The sequence below is a fragment of the Hemitrygon akajei genome, chromosome 10 (genome assembly GCF_048418815.1).
Source record: "Hemitrygon akajei chromosome 10, sHemAka1.3, whole genome shotgun sequence".
NCBI classification, from domain to species: domain Eukaryota; kingdom Metazoa; phylum Chordata; class Chondrichthyes; order Myliobatiformes; family Dasyatidae; genus Hemitrygon; species Hemitrygon akajei.
The window spans coordinates 50,437,965-50,460,222 of record NC_133133.1 but is presented as its reverse complement, the minus strand read 5'-3'; the positions used below and the strand labels follow the sequence as shown (position 1 = coordinate 50,460,222).

Genomic DNA, 22,258 nt, shown 5'->3' with positions numbered 1-22,258 from the left:
CACACAATACTTCAAATTAGGCCTCGTCAACATCTTATACAACTTCAACATAACATCCCATTTCCTGTACTCAGTACTTTGATTTATGATGCCTAACGTGCCAAAAGCTTTCTTTACAATCCCATCCACCTGTGCCGCCACTTTCAATGAATTGTGGATCTGTATTCCCAGATTCCTTTGTTCTACCGCACTCCTCAGTGCCCTACCGTTCACAGCGTAAAACCTACTCTAGTTGGTCCTACTGAAGTGCAACACATCGAACGTCTACATTAAATTCCAACTGCAATTTGTCAGCCCATTTTTCCAGCTGGTCCAGATCCCGCTGCAAGCTCTGATAGTCTTCCTTGCTGTCCACCACACTCCCAATCTTGGTGTCATCTGCATATTTGCTGATCCAGTTAACCACATTATAATCCAGATCATTTATATAGATGCCCAACAGCAGACCCAGTACCGATCCTGCGGCACTCCATTAGTCACAGGCCTCCAGTAAGAGAGGTAACTATCAAGTACCACTCTCTGGATTTTCCCACAAAGCCAATGTCTAATCCAATTCATACTTCATCTTGAATGCCAAGCACTGAACTTTCTTGACCAACCTCCCATGCGGGACTTGACAGATGCCTTGCTAAAGTCCATGTAGACAACATGCACTGCTTTGCCTTCATCAACTCTCCAGGTAACTTCCTTGAAAAATTCTATAAGATTGGTTAGACATGACCTACCATGCATAAAGCTGTGCTGACTATCCCTAATCAGTCCATGTCTAATCTAATATTTATATATCTGGTCTCTTAGAATACCTTCCATAACTTTACCACTACTGATGTCAGGCTCGTCAGCTTATAATTTCCTGGTTTATTTTTAGAGCCTTTCTTGAACAACGGAACAACATGAGCTTTCCTCCAATCCTCCGGTACCTCACCTGTCTCTAAGGATAATTTAAATATCTCTGCTAGGGCCCCTACAGTTTCTGCACTTGCCCCCCACAGGGCCCAGTGGAACACCTCGTTAGGCTTTGGGGATCTGTCCATCCTGATGTGCCCAAAGACAGCAAACACCTCCTTTACATTGATCCATGACCTTGCGCTTAGCCTCACTTCTAAAGAATCTGCGTCCGTCTCCAAAGTAAATACAGATGTAAAAAATCTATTTAAGTTCCTCTCCTTGTCTTTTGGCTCCATGCATAGTTTACACTGGAGAACAAACTTTTTTGAAGGTGGTGCTTCAGAATTTTTTTGGTTATGTTAGACTGCTTGAAGATGAACACAAATATAACTTCAGACTATTTGTATCATGTAGGAATTTGGAGAAACAAGAAAATAACTTTTATTGACAATAATATGTTTAAATTGCATAATGGTGTTGACGCTTTGCAATAGTTCAACTAAGCTAAAAATGATTTTCGTTTTTACTCAGTGTCTGAAGCTTCTTGAAGAGTCCAACACCATTCAGCCAGCGCTGGTGGATTCTAGTTGCCCTGATACTCTTTCTCCGTGACTGTAGTACTCATCACTGACAGCGCCAAGATTTGCAAGGAAGAAGTCTAAATGGGAATGCAGAAAATGAATCTTAAGTGACGTGTTGCACTTCATGGTTTTGTAGGTTTGAAGCATGTTGTCAACGAGCTGCATGTAGTTTGCTCTGTAGCTGCCAAGAAAATTTTCAACAATATTCTTGAATGCCTTCCATGCAATTTTCTCCAGGGCCACTAGGAGTTCTTTGAATTGCAGTCATTGATGACCTGTTTGATATGTGGAGCAACAAAAATCTTGGCATCAGTTATTCTGACTTAAATTATGAATTGAAATAACAAATATTGGTGATTTGAAAAAATTGTGCATGATAGGGAAATTTCATGGTGATTTCATGATCAGTAGCCCAAAATCCATCAGATATACCCAAAGGTATCCAGGAAGCAAAATCTTTGTCCCATGTTACTGTAAGATAATGTATGTACCGTAGATTCCGGACTACAGAGCGCACCTGATTAAAAGCCGCTGGCTCTAATTTTAGAAAGAAAATCAATTTTTTACTTGTACAGGCCGCACCGGATTTTCGGCCGCAGGTGTCCCACGTTGTAATATGAGATATTTACACAGAAAGATATTACACGTGAGGATTTTTTAACTTTTAATTAAATCCATATGGTAACATAAACAAATACATATTGCAAATGCTTTTTTTCGAACCGTGCCTGTAACGCGGCTACTTTTAAATATACGTTGCGTATACTTTTTTACTGAACAACATTCCAATATCTCCTAACGACTGGTAAAAAATATATATACTGCAGCCTACCAGGAAAAGTTATTGATCGCCTTTAACTTAAAAGCAGCGTTCGCTCAGATCCAATGCCGCTCGCGTAATGCCGCTCGCCCCCCTCCTTCCCGTTTATCGCAAACTGGCATTTTTCCCACAAGATGCGGCGAAACCGGGTGTGACGTCATAGCATCCCGCGATGTAGTACAGAAAACAAATATAGTTAAAACACTTCTAACTTTAACTAGAAAATGAATTACTAAGCAAAAATATTATAAACTAAATAACTGCCATAAAGGCAGCACAATGCTTTTCTTCGAGTGTTTTCCATGTTGATGAGGGTGAGTACAAATGACTGATTTACAATAATTTAATTGTGAAAGTGCGCTTGATTTATCGTACAATTTCATTGGACCTCTGTGAACTACTCATCAATTTTATTGGTCTACTGTTACGAGGCAAAATGTTTTTGGCGGCATGAAAAAAATCATGCATTAGCCGCACCGTATTAAAGGCTGCAGTGTTCAAAGCTGTTCAAAATGTGGGAAAAAAGTAGTGGCTTATAATCCGACATCTACGGTAATTCGTAACCACCGCCAGTGAGTTGGGGTTACAATTTAAGAGGCTCTTCTGACGTGATGATGGTGTTAGATAAGGATTTTTAGTACTCTTTTGTGTTTAGGTTTTGATGTTCAATAAAATGTGTTACCGGTTTCATTATGCTTCACTTCATTTTATTTGCGAATACCCACATTACCATTCTGATCTTCCTGAGGATCAATTTTTTCCCTTGAAATCCATTTTCTCTTAACATATCCATAGAATTCCTTCACCTTGTCTGCTATGGCAAACCCATGCATTCTCTTAGCCTTCCTGATTTCTTTCTTAAGTGTTCTCTTGCATTTCTTGTACTCCATAAGTACCTCATTTGTTTCTAGCTGCCTCCATCTGCTATGCCCCTCCTTGTTTTTCTTAACCAGGACCTTAATATCTCTTGAAAACCTGTTATCTTTACCTTTTATCCTGAAAGGCATGTACAAGCTTAGTACTCTCAAAATTGATGGCAGTCCACTTACCAAGTACACCTTTGCCAGAAAACAGCCTGTCTCAATCCATACTTGCTAGATCTTTCTGATACTGTAACCATTGGCCTTTCTCCAACTTAGAATCTCAGCCTGTGGACCAGACTTACCTTTTCCCATGTTTACTTTGAAACTCATTGCAAATTTTTGTTCTTCACATGCACTATTACTAACACTTCTTTCCTTCCACACTCATCCCTTTTGTTGTTTATCTTCCTCATCCTGCATCCACCCTGAGACCTTCCATTTTGTTCTCTAAAATCTACTGTCACCCTCCCCACTTGGCTCTGGCTCTGAATTTACTTAAGATACTGGTACAAAAACAAAACCAGAAAAATCTGTCATCTAAGATTTGATTATGTTTAGGGAAACATGATATAGGAATAGTGCAGAAAACTTATATTGAGGTAGATGATCATATATGATTCTGGTGAGTGGTAGAATAAACTCAAAGAGCCATCAGGTCTTATGTCCTAACTTGTATCGTGAAGAAGAAAGACAGAAAATGTTCAAAATGCTAAGGAAGTCGATATATGTGGAATGAGAAAATTGAATGAACATTTCAGATTGAGGACCTACCATCAGGCTGGGAAAAGATGGAGATAAAACAATGTTAAGCTAAGGAGAAGGAGGAAGGGTGAAAATTAAGATGGAGACAGAACAGACTAAATCATGAAATGATCATATTTTAAGAAGAAAGAGAATAGCATCGTGACGAGACAAAAGCAAGGTTGAGAAAAGATTTAAGCAAAGAACCAAAATTGTTGAACTCAATATTGCATCTACAAGGTTGCAATGTTTCTGGAGCAAGATGAATGATGGAATGTTTTGCTAATTTTACCCTGGGCTTCATTGGAACTATGGAATTGAGGACCAGGAGGTCAGAATGGAGAATTAAACTTACACGTATAAGCAGCAGCAAGCGACAATCCCCTCTCCCCCACCAGCAAAAAAAAAGCATCAGCACCCACCACCAAGCACTCAAGTGTGAGCAAAGCAACAGCAAAGATACAGACTTGCAGCACCCCAAAGACTTTGCATTTCACTCAGCATTTGACATACTGCAGGTCCTCTCTCTCCCTAGTAAGGGAGAAGGAGGTGTCTCCATTTCTTTCCCCCAGTGAGCGGGGAGACATAGCAAACAACTCACTGGTTTACAATGTTTTTCCATAAAATCCTATTGTATTTCCTATAGCTTGCAAGAAAATGAATCACAAAATGGTATTTGGCAGGGGTGGCCAAACTTACTTAATGTAAGAGCCACATAACAATTAACTTCAGATGTTTGAGACCCACAAGACATGAACAAAATTTACACACTCATTTTTATTGTTACATACACATTTTGTTACAAAAATTTTATATAAATGTTAAGAAATACATGTACGCAATAATATTTACTCATGCATGTAGTTTTTTAAACTGTTAATTTGTATTAGTTTCAGTACAGTAATCATATTCTTTACATCATTTTGCATTTTTCCTGCAACATCAGCACTGATCTGGGAGATACGCCTCTCAGTAGTGTGGCCTGAAACTGGTGTTTGTGCTATTAGTCGCAGAAGTTTTGTGTTATTTGGATCTAACACTGCAATAACTTCAGCTATATTAACAAATGCACCATCAGAATATGAACATTTAGCACGAGCAATATTCCATGACATAACGAAAGTAGCTTCAGTCGTCGTATCAGCTTCCTTACTGAACTTTGTCAACAGTGTCTGCTGGCTATTTAGAGATGATTTTAACACAGTTAATTTCTTTTTCCATAATTCAGATTTACGTGGATAATCAGCCGAAAAGCTTTTGTGATTTGTTTCATAATGGCGTTTCAAATTACTGGCTTTGTAATAACTGAGTGACGCATTGCAGATAAGACACAAAAGTTTACCTCCTTTAACAGTGAATGCAAAATCTTCCTCCCACTGTGGCTTAAAATGTCTGTTTCATCTTCATATTTTTGTTTCTTACAATTTGATGACGCCATCTTCCTTCACAAAATTTTCACAGACACTTGTAAACAAAACTTGCATCCCCAGTGTACCAACTAGGTCTGCACAATTCAGCGTCCTGTGTTACACTGCGTTAATGTACATGACGTGAGTGAGGTCGGGCCTAGAGTCACTAACACTTTGAGCGCCAAACGATGTAGATCTTCATCTGCGCTACTTTTGCCTTCAGCGCCCAACGACGTAAATCTATGTTGTGTATTTTGAAACTCGCGCCTCTGTCTTCAAGCTGCCTTCGGCGCCATGTAGCGATTCTCACCAACTCCCAAGCGATGGAATTAAGTCTCAATGGATTTCCAGCGGATCTATTTATCGCCAAAATGCTTTCCCATTCATTTCTACGCAATGGCAGCACCTGGTAAAAAGGAGGTCAACCAACATATTTCCACCAGCCGCACATTGAATGCCAAAGATCTGCAAGTGGCTCGCGAGCCACGGTTTGGCCACCCCTTTTATATGGTAACACTAATGTACTTCGATAATAAATTTACTTTGAACTTTGAACAGAGGGGTTCACTGCATTTTGACTGCCCTCTACAAGATGCTTTTTCACCTGTAGAGTGTTAGCTGCTCTGGGTGGTGGAGAATAAGGATGTAAGAGGGCAAGGTTTACATCTCTTACTGGTATGTGGATACTTTCTGTGGGATCAGGATGACAATTTAGTTGTGAGGAAGAATGAATCAGTGTGTCTTGGGTAGAAATGTTCTTTTGCAATGCTAAAACTCTACGGCAGGATTGATTTGAAGATGTAGGCAATGTGTCCAACAGAAGTTGTTGTCCAAAAGTGTGAGAAAGGATCCTGTCAATGACTGTGGTGGGAAATCCCCTACTGAGGAGAAAGGAAAAGTCATAGGAAGCATTGATATGAAGATGATGCTGTCTGATGAGGTAGATGGAAAATCTTGAGCAGTTACCACAAATATCTTCAGAATACAAGAATAAGGTGGGACTTTCTGTACCAAAAGCTCAGTAAAAATTAAGCTGTCGTTCTTTTGTTACAAGTGCACTCTCTGAACATAACCACATGATTTACAGGAAGAGTGGTAACTGTCAGCTATACAAAGTGTCATTTAATAAAGTACCGCACAGTGAGTAGTACAGAGTTCTTAAGTTGGATTGTTAGCCTGTTGAGATAATCAATTAGAGTGACAGTTAATGTCCTCCTCTGGGACAGAACTACTCCAGAGCCAGCAGCAAGCCGGAGGGCTAGGAAATATTTATTATGGACTTGCAGGGGAGATGGTACCAATGTCTACAATCTAACTACATGACCAGTCATACAATGGCTTTTCAAAGGATGGTAGCTGACTACATTGATTGTGTGTACATTTGTGTAATGTCTTTGGGCATGGGAACATCCTTATCACATTCATACGGATGAGCAAGCTGATGGTTCATAATGGAGAAACACAGAGAAAACACCAGCAAGGTCTTCAATAATGTTAGTGGAAAATACTGGGGATACTCCGAGTCCAGGCATCACCAGTGGAGAAAGAAACTGAATTAATATTTCAAATCTGGTGATGGAAGTTCAATGACCTGAAACACTGACAGGCTGCCCCCCGCAGATCCTCTGTGACCTGTTAAATATTTTGAGCATTTTCTGTTTTCATACTTTCCCAGTGGCCAGGCTCCCAAGCAAATCTACTTCTTCCTTAAAAGGAGAACCAAGTATCCTTCCAAGTAAAATGGGGAATTGTGTACATTTTTCAATTTAGTATTCTGCAATCTGTTTATTTTGACATTTCCCAGGAGCTGGGACACCAAATGGAGATTAGTGAAACTTCTCCATTCAGGCTGTGTTTTCCAGGTTTAGATTTTCTGCTCCACTCCTAAACCTAATACATTTGTCTTGGGTTTTAAAACTTTCCAATAATTTTCAATTTGCTCTCCAGGAGGGCCACTTTAGCTTTAGATCGGGCACTATGCAGCCTTCCAGACAGAACGCTGATTTCACATCACAGCCAAAGCTTTCACATTTGCAGACAATGTCTGCTGGCACTAGCTTGGGTCTCAGAAATGTACAGTTCTGCTCAGAAATGCTGGGTTTTAACACTGAACACACCTACGTGGAGGCCTGTCGCAGGAGAACGCCATCCATCTGCAGGGACACCCACTACCCAGGTCAAGCTCTCTTCTCACTGCTGCCACCAAGAAGAAGGTTCAGGAGCCTCAGGCAATCACCACCTGGTTCAGGAACAATTATTAACCCTCAGCCATCAGAAACAGTGAGGATAACTTTTCTCAACTTCACTTGCCCCACTACTGAACTGTTCCCACAACATTTGAACTTGCTTTCAAGGACCCTTCATCTCGTGTTCTCAATATTTATTGTTTATTTATTTAGTATTATTATTTCTCCTGTTTTGTATTTGTACATTTTGTTGTCTTCTGCACTCTGGTTGAACATCCAGCTGTTGTAGACTTTCACTGATTCTATGATGGTTATTATTCCATTACGGATTTACTGATTTTGGCAGCAAGAAAACAAATCTCAGGGTTGTACATCATGATGTATATGTACTTCCATAATACATTTACTTTGAACTTTGAGCTATCCAAACTGGCAGAATTTAAGACTATCGAACTAAGGTGAAATTCTTAGTTTCTATTTGGCTTACTGGCGATCACAGGACAAACTGAAGCCTGCAGTTTAGACCCTGTGCTATGTCTTGCAGATCTGCTGCAGGACAGCTTTGCAGTGGATGACTGCAGAGACCCTGCTCCAACCAAGAGAGGCTTGACTCACCAAAAGGAGAAGAGCTTGGTCATTGATTCTGGTCTTCCCATTGACTCTTCTCTCCATGCATCTTTTGTTCTCTTTACTTGTGTCATTACCATTCACTTCTTCCCTGCACCCACTTGCTGTTGATCTATATTGCTCACTTTCTTGTTCCTCCCTTTTATTTTATTCCTCTCGTGCCCATTTCTTTATCCCTGGCACATGTGCAGTTGTATTCTTTTTTCCCAGTTTTGAATTGGGGTCTTCAATCTGACACAAAGTTCCCTCCTTAAATAATTGACCAAGTGATTTCTTTCTGTTTGTTTTCCTCACTTTCCCCAGTCACCACAGTACAGTACACAGGGGGTAGCATGGTGGCGTAATGCTTTTACAGCGATCGGGGTCCAATTCCTACCGCTGTCTGGAAGGATTTAGTATGCTCTTCCTGTGAATGTGTGGGTTTCCTCCGGGTGCTCCAGTTTCCTCCCACATTCCAAAGATGTACGGGTTAGGGCTATTGAGCTATGGGAATGCCGTGTTGGTGCTGGAAGCATGTTAACACTTGCGGGCTGCCCCCAGCACATGGACTGTGTGGTCATTGACGCAAATGCCGTATTTCATCATATAGTTCGAGGCGTATATCTGAAACTCAGTGTGGGGCAAGGAATTATGAACACCTGGGTCAAAATCCTGTATGAGAAGCCCAAAATATTTACATTTCCTTTTCCCCCCACAGACGCTGCTCGACCCAGTGAGTTCCTCCAGGTGATTGTACGTTGCTCCAAAATTCCAGTAGATCTCTTATACATCATCCCCAAAGCCTTGTCAAATGTGGCGAGCCAAGTGGGACATAATCTTCAGGCTTCATAAAAATTTAGCAGTCATCCTCTCATAGCACCATCCAGAGACAGAGAAGCAGTTTCAGCGACAGGTTGCTATCGATGCAATGCTCCTCAGACAGGATGAAGAGGTCAATACTCCCCAATGCCATTAGGCTTTACAATTCAACCGCCAGGAGTAAGATATGTTAAAGTGCCGGGGTTGATTGTATTAATGTATTTAAGTAAACTACTTAAGAACTTTTTAAAAGCTATTATTAATGCTTTTTGAGAGAGTGATTTAGATGCATATCATATTTTTACTGAGTTAAGTATTGTATGTAATTAGTTTTGCTACAACAAGTGTATGGGACATTGGAAAAAATGTTGAATTTCCCCATGGGGATGAATAAAGTATCTATCTATCTATCACATTCATCACAGAATTGTTTAGCTCAGCTTAAATTCAAGGAAACGAGAAAATCTGCAGATGCTGGAAATCCCAGCAACACACACAAAATGCTGGAGGAACTCAGCAGGTCAGGCAGCGTTTATGGAAAGGAGTACAGTCGATGTTTCAGGCCGAGGCCGTTCATCAGATGAGCAGTCAGAGTAAGATGGTGGGGGGAGGGAGGAAGAAACACAAGGTGACAGGTGAAACCAGGAGGTGGGGGAGGGGTGAAGTAAAGAGCTGGGAAGTTGATTTGGTGAAAGAGATACATGGCTGGAGAAGGGAGAATCTGATAGGAGAAGATAGAAGTCCACGGAAGAAAGAAAAGGGGGGCAAGGAGCACCAGAGGAAGATGATAGGCAAGAAAGGAGATAAGGTGAGAGAGAGAAATGGGAATGGGGAATGGTGAAGTGGGGAGCATTGTTGGAAGTTTGAGAAATCAATGTTCATGACATCAGGTTGGAGGCTACCCAGACGGAATATAAGGTGTTGCTCCTCCAACCTTATCGCGACAGTAGAGGAGGCCATGGATTGACATGTTGGAGTGGGAATGGGAAGTGGAATTGAAATGGGTGGCCACTGGGAGATCTCGCTTTTTTTTGACAGACGGAGCATAGATGCTGGACGAAGTGGTCTCCCAATCTACGTCGGGTCTCGCCAATGTACAGGACGCCTCACTGGGAGCACCGGACACAGTAGATGACCCCAACAAATTCACAGGTGAAGTGTTGCCTCACCTGGAAGGACTGTTTGGGGCCCTGAATGATAGCGAGGAAGGAGTTTTAGGGTAGCACTTGTTCCTGTTTGCAAGGATAAGTGCCAGGAGGGAGATCAGCAGGGAGGGATGAATGGACAAGGGAGTTGTGTAGGGAACAATCCCTGTGGAAATCAGAAAGTGGGGGAAGGAAACGTGTACTTGGTGGTGGGTTCCTGCTGGAGGTGACGCAAGTTACAGAGAATTACGTGCTGGGCACGGAGGCTGGTGGGGTGGTAGGTGAGGACAAGAGGAACCCTGTGGCTGGAGGATTGGATAAGAGCGGACATGTGCGAAATGGAAGAGATGTGGTTGAGGGCATCGTTGATGGTGGAGGAAGGGAAGCTCCTGTTTTTGAAGAAGGAGGATATTTAAGTTCAAAGTACATTTATTTTCAAAGAATGTATTAATTATACTACCTTGAGTTTTGTTTGCTTACAGGTAGCCACAAAGCAGGACCAACTCTTGATGCACAAGAAAAAGGGAAAAAATAAGCACAAATCATGCAAACAATTGAATTGAGCAACCACATTCTGAACCAAAATTGAGTCCTTAGAACCAAACCCTGGAGCAGATTGGAGTAGGCCCAAAGCCTCGCTGGTCAGTTCACCATTATTAGTGAGCACTGAGCACAGCAGCTGAAGCAGTCTTCAAAGGCTCAGTGCCTTGGACAGAGGGGTAACTATCACAGAGAGCAAGTGAAATCAGTTCTCACCTTCGATCCTGACACCGTCTTTTTAGTCTCTCTGGGCTGGCGTCTAAATTGACCGAACAGTGGAACAGTGAAAGGTTCTGGCACCCTGGAGAGAGGAGTGAACATCATAGACAGTGAGTGAAATCAGCTCTTGCATCTGATCTGGGAAAGAGATTAAATTGCCTAAACAGTAGATCCTATCTCACTCTAGGACCTGGCTACTGCAAAGGGCTCGGGGCCTAGATCACTCTGCCCAGTGACTTGCTTTGGGCCCTGATACACCATCAATAACTCACTCTGAGACGTAAGAAGTGAGATATCGGCTTTTATTGACTGGAAGAATGAACAACACAACATCCTGGAGAATGAGGGCCGGGCTCAGGCCTCAATCACCTTTATACAGGGGTTTGTGGGAGGAGCCACAGGAGCAGTCAGCAGGGGTCTGTTGGGAGCAAGCCACTCTGGTATATGTAGTTCACCACATTCACACCCCCTTTGTTGGAGAAGAGTCCCCAGGTGGCGAAGTTTCTTACAAGTATATTTACAGGTTAAGTCTATCAGGTGGTCGAATCTGTCGCTGCGATCTGCGTAGTTCCGGCTGTGATTGCACAGGTGCCGGAGGTGGTGATTGCATAGATGCCGGAGGTGGTGATAGCTCAGGGGACGGAGGTTGTGCTGGTTCTGGCCTAACTGGAGGTGTCAGTGATCCCTCACGTGTGTGCGAGGCGTCCAGACTATACGCGTACGAGGTATCTGGTACGTGAGTATCGTGAGGAGTCTGTGCTGGGCACGGTGTGCGCGGTATCACCTCGGGTACAGGGTTCATAGTTACCGTGGAGTGTACGGGGTAGTGGTCTGCTGCTCCTGCGGGCGCCAGGTCGCGGACGGGGACCGTGTCCTCCCGCCCATCAGGTAAGACCACGTAGGCATACTGGGGGTTAGCGTGCAGAAGGTGAACCCTCTCGACCAGCGGGGAGTATTTATTACTCCTCACATGTTTTCGGAGCAGCACTGGCCCCGGGGACGTCAGCCAAACTGGTAGGGTGGTCCCAGTGACAGACTTCCTGGGAAAAGAGAATAGGCGTTCGTGAGGGGTGGCATTGGTGGACGTACATAACAGGGAGCGGATAGAGTGGAGAGCCTCAGGGAGGACCTCCTGCCATCGAGAGACCGGCAACCCTTTTGACTTAAGGGCTAAAAGTGTGGCCTTCCACACTGTAGCATTCTCCCTCTCCACCTGTCCATTTCCCCAGGGATTATAACTCGTGGTCCTACTAGTAGCAATGCCCCTAGCCAGCAGGTACCGGTGCAGCTCGTCACTCATAAAGGAGGACCCTCTATCACTGTGGATATAGCAGGGATATCCGAACAGAGTGAAGAGCCGGCGCAGGGCTTTTATGACGGACGCGGTAGAGGTGTCGGGGCAGGGAATGGCAAAGGGGAACCGCGAGTACTCGTCAATAATACTGAGAAAATAGACATTGCGGTCGGTGGAGGGAAGGGGGCCCTTAAAGTCAACACTAAGTCGCTCAAAAGGGCGGGTGGCCTTGACAAGTTGCGCCGTTTCAGGACGGTAGAAGTGCGGTTTACACTCAGCACAGATTTGGCAGTCCCTGGTCATCGTCCTGATGTCCTCCAGGGAGTACGGGAGGTTACGGGCTTTAATGAAATGGTAAAATCGGGTAACCCCTGGATGGCAAAGTTGTGCATGAAGGGCATACAGCTGGTCGAGCTGTGCGCTAGCACACTTTCCCCGGGATAGGGCATCAGGGGGCTCATTGAGTCTGCCAGGCCGGTACAGGATATCATAGTTGTAGGTGGAGAGTTCCATTCTCCACCGCAAAAGTTTATCATTTTTGATTTTGCCCCGCTGTTGGTTGCTGAACATGAACGCAACCGAGCGCTGGTCGGTCAGCAAGGTGAACCTTTTGCCGGCGAGATAGTGCCTCCAGTGCCTAATAGCTTCCATTATGGCCTGGGCTTCTTTCTCCACCGTGGAGTGCCGAATTTCAGAGCCTTGAAGGGTACGAGAAAAGAATGCTACTGGCCGGCCTTCCTGATTGAGGGTAGCGGCAAGCGCGAAATCGGAGGCGTCACACTCTACTTGGAAGGGAATGGTCTCGTCCACCGCATGCATCGTTGCTTTGATAATATCCCCTTTAATGCAGCTGAAAGCCGCGCAGGCCTCAGCAGAGAGGGGAAATATGGTGGACTTGACCAGGGGGCGGGCCTTGTCTATTTAATGGGGGACCCATTGGGCGTAATAGGAAAAAAAACCCAGGCACCGTCTGAGGGCTTTGAGAGTGGTAGGAAGAGGGAGTTCTAACAGGGGGTGCATACGGTCGGGATCAGGGCCAATGACCCCGTTCTCCACGAGATACCCAAGGATAGCGAGTCGGGTGGTTCTGAACACACACTTGTCCCTGTTATAAGTAAGGTTCAAAGCCGCGGCCACCTGGAAAAATCGTTGGAGGTTGGCGTCGTGATCCGATGGTGATGGACCACAGATGGTGATGTTATCCAGATAGGGAAATGTGGCCTTCAGTTTGTACTGGTCCACCATCCGGTCCATTTCCCTCTGGAAGACCGAGACACCATTGGTGACACCAAATGGGACGCGCAGGAAGTGATAGAGCCTGCCGCCCGCCTCGAAGGCGGTGTAGGGGCGGTCCTCTGGGCAGATGGGGAGCTGGTGATAAGCGGATTTCAGATCTATTGTCGATTACACCTTGTACTGAGCGATCTGGTTGACCATATCCGCGATGCGGGGTAGAGGGTACGCGTCAAGCTGCGTGAACCTATTGATGGTTTGACTATAGTCCACAACCATCCTACTTTTCTGCCCCGTCCGAACAACAACCACCTGGGACCGCCAAGGGCTTGTGCTTGGCTGAATGAAGGCCCTGTCCCCCGCGCTGTACCTCCTGCTTTTAGTTGCCACTGGTTTACAGTCGGGGGTCAGGTTGGCGAACAGCGATGGGGGAGGGATCTTGAGGGTTGAGAGACTGCAAGTAGTGTCAGTAGCACAGCTATTGACATGGTGTTGGGCGGGACGTGTGGTTCGGTGTGTATGTGTGTGCAGTAACGGGGTATATGGCGAAGTCCCACCAAACTGAGGATTCCTGACAGTGAGCGGTGGGAGGGGCCCGTCATATGCCATAGTCACACTTTCGAGATGGCTCTGGAAGTCCAGCCCCAATAGCACAGGTGCGCACAGTTGAGGCATGACCAGTAGCGCAAAGTCCCGATATTCTGTGCCCTGCACCACCAATGTCGCTACACAACCCACCCGGATGTCTGCGGAACGCGACCCAGAAGCCAAGGTGATCCTGTGACTTACTGGCCGTGTCACGAGTCCACAGCGTTGCACCGTGTCCGGGTGAATAAAACTCTCAGTGCTGCCCGTGTCAAACAGGCAGCTAGTCCTGTGGCCCTCCACCAGGTGTCCATCATTGACCTGGCAAGCTGGTGTGGGGCGCTTTGGTCGAGGGTTACGGTGGCCAGAGTTGAACTGCCGTCTTGGTGTCCGGTAAACACCGGTGAGTCGGGGGCGGGGCTCGGTGACGCCGGCAAAGATGGCCGTCCACGTCCGGGCATGCAAGATGGCGGCCCCCACGGCTCAAACGCAGCGCAGCTCGACCCCGCTTTCGATTTAGACTTACAGACTCTGGCGAAATGACCCCGTCTTCCACAGCTGGAGCAGGTCGCTTCGCGGGCTGTGCAACGTTTTCGAGGATGTTTCTCCAGTCCACAAAAATAACAGAGCCCCGGCCTCTGCTTGGACGCCGCCACGGACGGGGTCGGGGAGTTCGTGGAATCGTGACTGGCAGCAGCGTTGGCGAATTCGCTCGCGGGAACCGGCGGCGGCGTGGTCTGAGGCGTCCACGAATCCAACGGGGAATCGCGCGGCTGGACGGCGTCAGCATAGTGTAGAGCAGCCTCGAGTGTTTCAGCCGTCTCGATCGCCGAGCGTAAGGTGAGGTTGGGATTTTCCAGCAAACGCTGCCGCACATACACTGACCTCAGTCCCGTCACAAAGGCGTCTCATACCAAGAGTTCCGCATGCTGTTCCGCCGTGAGCGTTTGGCATTCACAAGTCCGCACGAGTGTCTGTAGGGCTCGGAGAAATTCGGCGCACGATTCCGCAGGCCGCTGCCGTCTGGTAGCCAAACGATGTCTTGCGTAGACGGTGTTCACCGGCCGCAGGTACTGTCGTTTGAGGGCGGCCAGAGCCCCGTCGTAGGTCGAGAGGTCCCTGATGAAGGAATAAACTTTTGGGGTGACTCGCGAGAGGAGAATCCTGTGCCTAACAGCAGGGTCAGTTGCACTAACCTCCTCCAAGTATGATTGGAAGCATGCAAGCCAGTGTTCAAAGGCAAGAGCCGCTTCAGGGTCCTGGGGGTCCAAATCCAACCGTTCCGGACGTAAAACGGTTTCCATGCTTAAAAACTTCCAGTCAATAAAATTGATGCACCATCAATAACTCACTCTGAGACGTAAGAAGTGAGATATCGGCTTTTATTGACTGGAAGAATGAACAACACAATATCCTGGAGAATGAGGGCCGGCCTCAGGCCTCATTCGCCTTTATACAGGGGTTTGTGGGAGAAGCCACAGGAGCAGTCAGCAGGGGTCTGTTGGGAGCAAGCCACTCTGGTATATGTAGTTCACCACAGGCCCAGATTTTGCTGCCCAGCCTGAAGCAGGTCTCAAGCTCTTCAAATCAACCCAGTGCTCAGAGCAATCCAACCTTGCACTCGGGCTAGTTGTATGGGCATTGGAACTCCACTGCTGGCTTTCTCCTCCCGGTGCCCAAGAGTGATCCAAACTCAGAGCTGGGTCAGTTGTCCGGGTATCAGTATTCCACTGCCCCGACCTCTCCTCTCCGAATGGCTCACTCCTTCTGCATCGATTCTGCAACACACCGTCTCGGCTCATTCCCCGAACTTGCTTCACCATTGCTCGCTCCCTCACTGTTTGCAGCAACAGGTTAACGCAATTTACCTCAGAAAAAACAATTTTAGTCGAATTTCTTGCCTATTTAACTACCAGTGAGCTGGTGCACGTATTCAGTACCACCACCTTAACCAGAAGTTAACTGGTGCAGAGCCAAAAACATGTCTCTGAATGTGAACAAAAGAGATGGTTGATGACTTCAGGAGGGCACGGATCGACCACTCCCTGCTGAACATCGACGGCTCCTCAGTAGAGATCGTTAAGAGCACCAAGTTTCTTGGTGTTCACCTGGCGGAGAATCTCACCTGGTCCCTCAATACCAGCTCCATAGCAAAGAAAGCCCAGCAGCGTCTCTACTTTCTGCGAAGGCTGAGGAAAGTCCATCTCCCACCCCCCATCCTGATCACATTCTACAGGGGTTGTATTGAGAGCATCCTGAGCAGCTGCATCACTGCCTGGTTCGGAAATTGCGCCATCTTGGATTGCAAGACCCTGCAGCGGATAGTGAGGTCAGTTGAGAAGATCATCGGGGTCTCTCTTCCTGCCATCACGGATATTTACACTACACGCTACATCCGCAAAGCAAACAGCATTATGAAGGACCCCACGCACCCCTCATACAAACTTTTCTCCCTCCTGCCGTCTGGGAAAAGGCACCGAAGCATTTTGGCTCTCAGGATGAGACTATGTAACAGTTTCTTCCCCCAAGCTATCAGACTCCTCAATACCCAGAGCCTGGACTGACACCTTACTGCCTTATTGTCCTGTTTATTATTTATCGTAATGCCTGCACTGTTTTTGTGCACTTTATGCAGTCCTGGGTAGGTCTGTTGTCTAGTGTAGTTGTTTTTTTTTTCTCTCTGTGTTGCTTTTTACGTACTTCAGTCTAGTTTTTGTACTTTGTCATGTAACACCATGGTCCTGAAAAACGTCGTCTCATTTTACTGTGTTCTGTGCCAGCAGTTATGGTCGAAATGACAATAAAAGTGACTTGACTTGACTTGAACTGGAAATATAGCTATTAGTAGATTTTAAAAGAGAACGACATCAAAATTTACACACTGATTTATATTCGAAACATTCACTGCACTGGTATTACACTGAGCGAAGCCTCTGTCAGTCGGGGTCAACCATGGATGTTGTGTCCTAGCTACCTAGATACGCAAGCCTGGGAAGTAACGATATGGAGAGCAAGTTGTTGCCTATGTAGCAAGCCTCTCCCCTCCACGCATCTGATGAACCCACAGGAACAGCAAAGACCAATACAGTTTGGTGTTATATTGAGACTAAGCATAGAGCACTTACCCCACCCTCTAACAACGCTGCTCTGCCAGGCCAACACAGATGTTCCATTCAACTTGAAGAGAAAAGAAATCTTTTGGGAGCGTTGTTTTACATTTGGTTAAGTAGTGTGGACAGTGTTCTGATACATAAATTATGAGAACTGTGAAAGTACAGACATGTTTTTGTAACAATCTACTTAGCACCAAAGTAATTTTTCATTTCCTTCTGTAGTGCTATAGAGTATGCGAGAAATGACGTTGATCTTATTTTTAACATAGGGAACAGCTGCTGTATACTTCCTACTGAAATTCAGTGGGGTTGGATTTAATTTCAAACAGTAGTGGCTCCGAATAATTCCTTTTTATTTTTATCTAAGTTATTTAACTGAATTTGAAGGCAAACCCCTCTATTTATAGACTTCAGGGGATTTTTTCTTGGTGTGAGTGGAGGCTGTGAATATTTATAACTTGGGCCACCACTGAACTGAATTGTGTAAAAGGGATGATAAAGTAAATCAAGGAGCAGTGATTTAAAGTGTCTGTGTATTGCAGGAGAAAGGGGAGAGTGAGGCAGCCAATACATTTTAGTAGACTCCATGATGCCGTTTGCAGCTCCTCTACTTCCTCAGGAGTCTGTGGAGGTTTGGCATGTCATCAAAAACCTTGGCACACTTCTATAGATGTGCGGTGGAAAGTGTGCTGTCCGGCTGCATTACGGCCTGGTATGGGAACGCCAAAGCCTCTGAGCGGAAAATCCTACAAACGGTAACAGGTTCGGCCCAGTACATTGCGGGTAAAGCCCTCCCAACCGTTGAGCACATCTACGTGAAATGTCACCGTAGCTAAGCAGCATCAGTCATCGAAGATCCTCACCACCCAGACCATGCTCTTTACTCGCTGCTGCCATCAGGTAGAAGGTACAAGGGCCTCAGCACTCACACAAACAGGTTCAGGAACAGTTACTAGCCCTCAACAAAAGGGGATAGCTACACTCATTTAAGGGCTCTGTTATATTGTTAGATTATGCTCTTCATTTATTGCTATTTATCTGTATCTGCATTTGCACAGTTTTTTTTAAACAGTTAACTGTCCCTGATGTTTACAGTTTGCAGTTACAGTTTTATAGATTTGCTAAGTATGCCTGCAGAAGAAGAATCTCAGGATTGTATGTGGTGACATGTATGTAGTCTGAAAATAAATTTTACTTTGAACTTTGAATCAGCACTCATTCCAAATTCAGTTATTTTATAAGACCCATTTGAACTTCCCCTTTGCTGAGATTTACCAGTAAGATTTCAAAGTTTGAAATTCAAAATAAATTTAATATCAAGTACACAATGTCAGCTGAGATTTGTTTTCTTGCGGGCATTCACAGTAAATCCAAGAACCATAACAGAATCAATGTAACACCACACCCCACAGGGCAGAAAAACAACTAATGTGTAAAAGACAATGAAGTGTGCAAATTCAAAAGAGAAAAATGATAATAGTAACAATAAATAAATAAGCATTGAATATTGAGAACATGAAATGTAGAGTGCTTGAAAGTGAGTCATAGGTTGTGGGAACCGCTCGATGATGGGGCAAGTGATGCTGAGTGAAATTATCCTCACTGGTTCAAGGGCCTGATGGTTGAGGAGTGATGGTGTGAGCTGGTGTGAGCCCTGAGGACCCTGTGCCTTCTTCCTGATGTAACAGCAAGAAGGGAGCATGGCCTGGGTGGTGGGGCTTCCTGAAGGTGGATGCTGCTTTCCTGTGACCGTGCTCTGTGTACACGTGCTCAATGGTGGGGAAGGCTTTACTCGTGATGGACTGGGCTGTATCCACTGCCTTTTGTAGGATTTTCCATTCAAGGGCATTGGTGTTTCCATACCAGGCTGTGATGCAACCAGTTAATATACTCTCCACCACACATCTATAGAAGGCTGTCAAAATATTAGATGTCATGCTGAATCTTCTAAGGAAGTAGAGGCGCTGCCATGCCTTCTTCATAATTGCACGTGTGCTGGACCCAGGACAGATCATCTGAGGAATTAAAAGTTGCTGACCCTCTCCACCTCTGATCCTCTGATGAGGACTGGCTCAGAGAACTCCGGTTTCCTCCTCCTGAATTCAACAATCAGCTCATTGGTCTTGATGACCTTGAGTGAGAGTTTGCTGTTATGGCACCACTCACCAGATTTAATATCTTCCTTCTACGTGCTGATTCATCACCACCTTTGATTCAGCCTATGACAGTGGTGTCATCAGCAAACTTGAAAATGGCGTTAGCCACACACAGCCATACTACAAGTGTAAAGCGAGTAGGACAGGGGGCTGAGCACACGGCCGTCTGGTGCACCTCTGCTCATGGAGATTGTGAAGGAGGTGTTGATACCAATCTAAACTGACTGGGGTTTGCAAGTGAGGAAATTGAGGATCCAATTGCACAAGGAGTTACTGAGGCAAAGTTCTTGAAACTTGCAAATTAGTTTTGAGGAGATAATGGTATTGAATGCCAAGTTATTGTCAATAAAGAGCATCCCAATGTATGCATCCTTGCTGTCCAGATGTTCCAGGGTTGAGTGAAGAGTCAGTGAGATGGTAAGGCCTGCATGAAGCGGTTGGGTACCTCAGAATGCCGAAGCGAGAGATAAAAGATCTCAGTGAACACTCCAGCACAGGTCTTTAGTACCTGGCCAGGAACCCCATCTGGACTAGATGCTTTCCGTGGTTCACCCTCCTGAAAGGTGCTCTCATGTCAACCTTAAAGACTGAAATCACAGGGTGATTGGGAGCTGTGGGAGTTCGTGAAGATTCCTCCATGTTTGATACAAAAAAATATGAGATAGAATTTTTATTTCAATGATTCTCATGTCCCTGAAAAGGCACAGAACAACTCCTGAATTAAGGAACTGATTTGGCATCATGTACTATTGCACAACAAATGCCAAGAATTCTGCAGAATTCATCTGTAATGAAATTTATTGAGTATGAAGTTTCTGAATGTTCAGGTACATAATAAAACTTTCAGCAGGCCACAAAACCATCAACTTCCAAGCAAGTGTAAGAAAGTGGCTCCATGTCACTCACACAACAGCAACTGTTACCACCAGCCAGGGATGTTCTAGTATGTTAAAGACAGCATATGAAAGCAGACACAATATTGAACAGCAAACCAAGACATTGAAGAAGATCTTCAGGACTTGGTTAAAAAAGGTAGTGTTTGAGCAGGACTTTAAATGAGGAGAGGTGGAGAGGAAGCGAGAGAGAATCTGCAGATGCTGGAAGTCCTGCCGAAGGGTCTCGGCCCGAAATGTCGACTGTACTTTTTTTCCATAGATGCTGCCTGGTCTGCTGAGTTCCTCCAGCATTTTGCATGTGTTGCAGCGGCAGAGAGGAGGAAGGATTAGGGAGAGTGTTACAAGGCCTAGTTTTAGGCAGTTGAAGACAAAACCAACAACAGCAGAGCGATGTAAATCAAAGATGCTCCTGATCCCAGAATAAGAGGAAATGAGAGATCTGTGAAGGTTTGAGATAAGTTGTAATCAAGAAAATTTGATTATAATTTTTTTGAGACTGTGAGAATAAGTAGAGAAAGCATGACTGGGAATATGGAGGCCCTCCCTTCCTGTTGCAAATTTGCATAATACCCAGCATGTGCTGTAGTGGTACAGTAAGAGATGAACCAAAAATGATTGTCTTTTGGTATTTGGAACAGGTCTTTGAGAATACTAGCAAATTGTTTATATTTCATACAAATCCCTTGATTAGCTGACTGATTTGTAAAAATATTACAACTTAATCTTGCAACTTAAAAATTCTCATCATGCTGTAATGGAGAATGCTGGAGACAAGATAATATTTGTAGTTGATTATTTTTTATTAGAACCATGAGCAAGGTTTATTCTGTTTCTCTTTCCACAGATGTTACCGGATGTGCCGAGGATTTCCAGCATGTTTTGTCATTATAATGGATTTCCAATGTCTGCAGCATTTTGTTGGTAAAATTTCTTATGGTATTTGAACTCTGTTGATTCCACCTCACTTAAATTGTGTTGCCTCCAAAAATAAAATGTTGTTGTGAATTGTAAGTGTTAGATGCTGCAACTTGCCACCTTCTTTTCCTCTTAGCAGCACATTAATTTTAATCAAGAGTCTGTTTGAAGTGTTATGATTCTGCCTATTCCCAGTACTGGAGTGTGGGGGAAGTTCCTGAATGCCTGCTGCTTACTGGCAGTAATTAAATTAATGGCTGAACTGAAATGTGTCTGAGCCAAGCTGAAGCTGCATTGGTGATAAGACTTTTAGCAAAATAACCCTATGCGGTCACCTCTTTGCTATGCCAGCACACCACGTTGGGTTATTTACCCATGGAGTTAAAGAACACCAGCTTTGACCTGATGTCAACAGGATGTTTTGGACTTTTTCCCCTTTATTTAATGTTGAATTATTGTCTTGCTTGAGTCCTTTTCTAATATTAAAACGTTGGTTGCACTTTAATGCTGCTTCACTGATGTAAAGTGCTTTGAGCTCTCCTGGGGTAACTATAAAAATTCAATTTGTTAACCTGACTTACAAGAAATGCTACTTTGTTCAACTGCCTCTCCTCTCCTAAAAGTACTGTGATCAACCTTCACAGGCACCGGGTTGCCCTTCAGTGCCTCTCCCATGTAGACCTTTTTGACTCATGACAATGCAATACTCAGATACTGCTGTTCTTTAAGGGTGAAGGGGGTTAACAATATGTCAGCGGCCCAAGTGTGATGCTGAATTACTGATTCCAGTACTAGGGCCTGGCTAGTTTGCTATCCCTCTGTATGGCTTAAACATTTACTGTAAACTTAGCCAATTGCAAAGTGGCTTTGCAGCACTGGATGCGGAAATGCATGACTTCAGTTTGGTTGATCTAACGCAATTCACCGTCAATAGAATAGCCCACTATCGAGATCCTGAATAAGCTTGCACTGATGCTTCATATTAATGTTGGTTGTCCAAGACCCCAGATATGGAAATCAGTTTGTACAAGCAAATCATAGAATGATACAGCACAAAAAAAGTCTGTCAGCCATTTGAATCCATGGGGATCATCAACTACCCATTTATATTAATCCTACGTTAACCTTATTTTTAAAATTGCCTTCACATTCATATCAATTTCCCCCAGATTCTACCATTCACTGAAACAACAAGTGCGATGCACAGCTTTAACCAATCAATCTGCATGTCTTTGGGACATGGGAGGAA

General features: G+C 44.7%; 1 long non-coding RNA gene across 1 annotated transcript; it reads right to left on the bottom strand.

Annotated features, from left to right (window-relative positions):
* Positions 1 to 1,342: 1,342 nt before the first annotated feature.
* Positions 1,343 to 17,152, bottom strand: LOC140734378 (uncharacterized). Its single transcript, XR_012100531.1, has 3 exons — positions 17,055 to 17,152; positions 10,815 to 10,899; positions 1,343 to 1,744 (listed from the first exon to the last, which is right to left on the bottom strand). It is a non-coding gene; the product is annotated as an uncharacterized lncRNA (long non-coding RNA).
* Between the last annotated feature and the right edge of the window lie 5,106 nt (positions 17,153 to 22,258).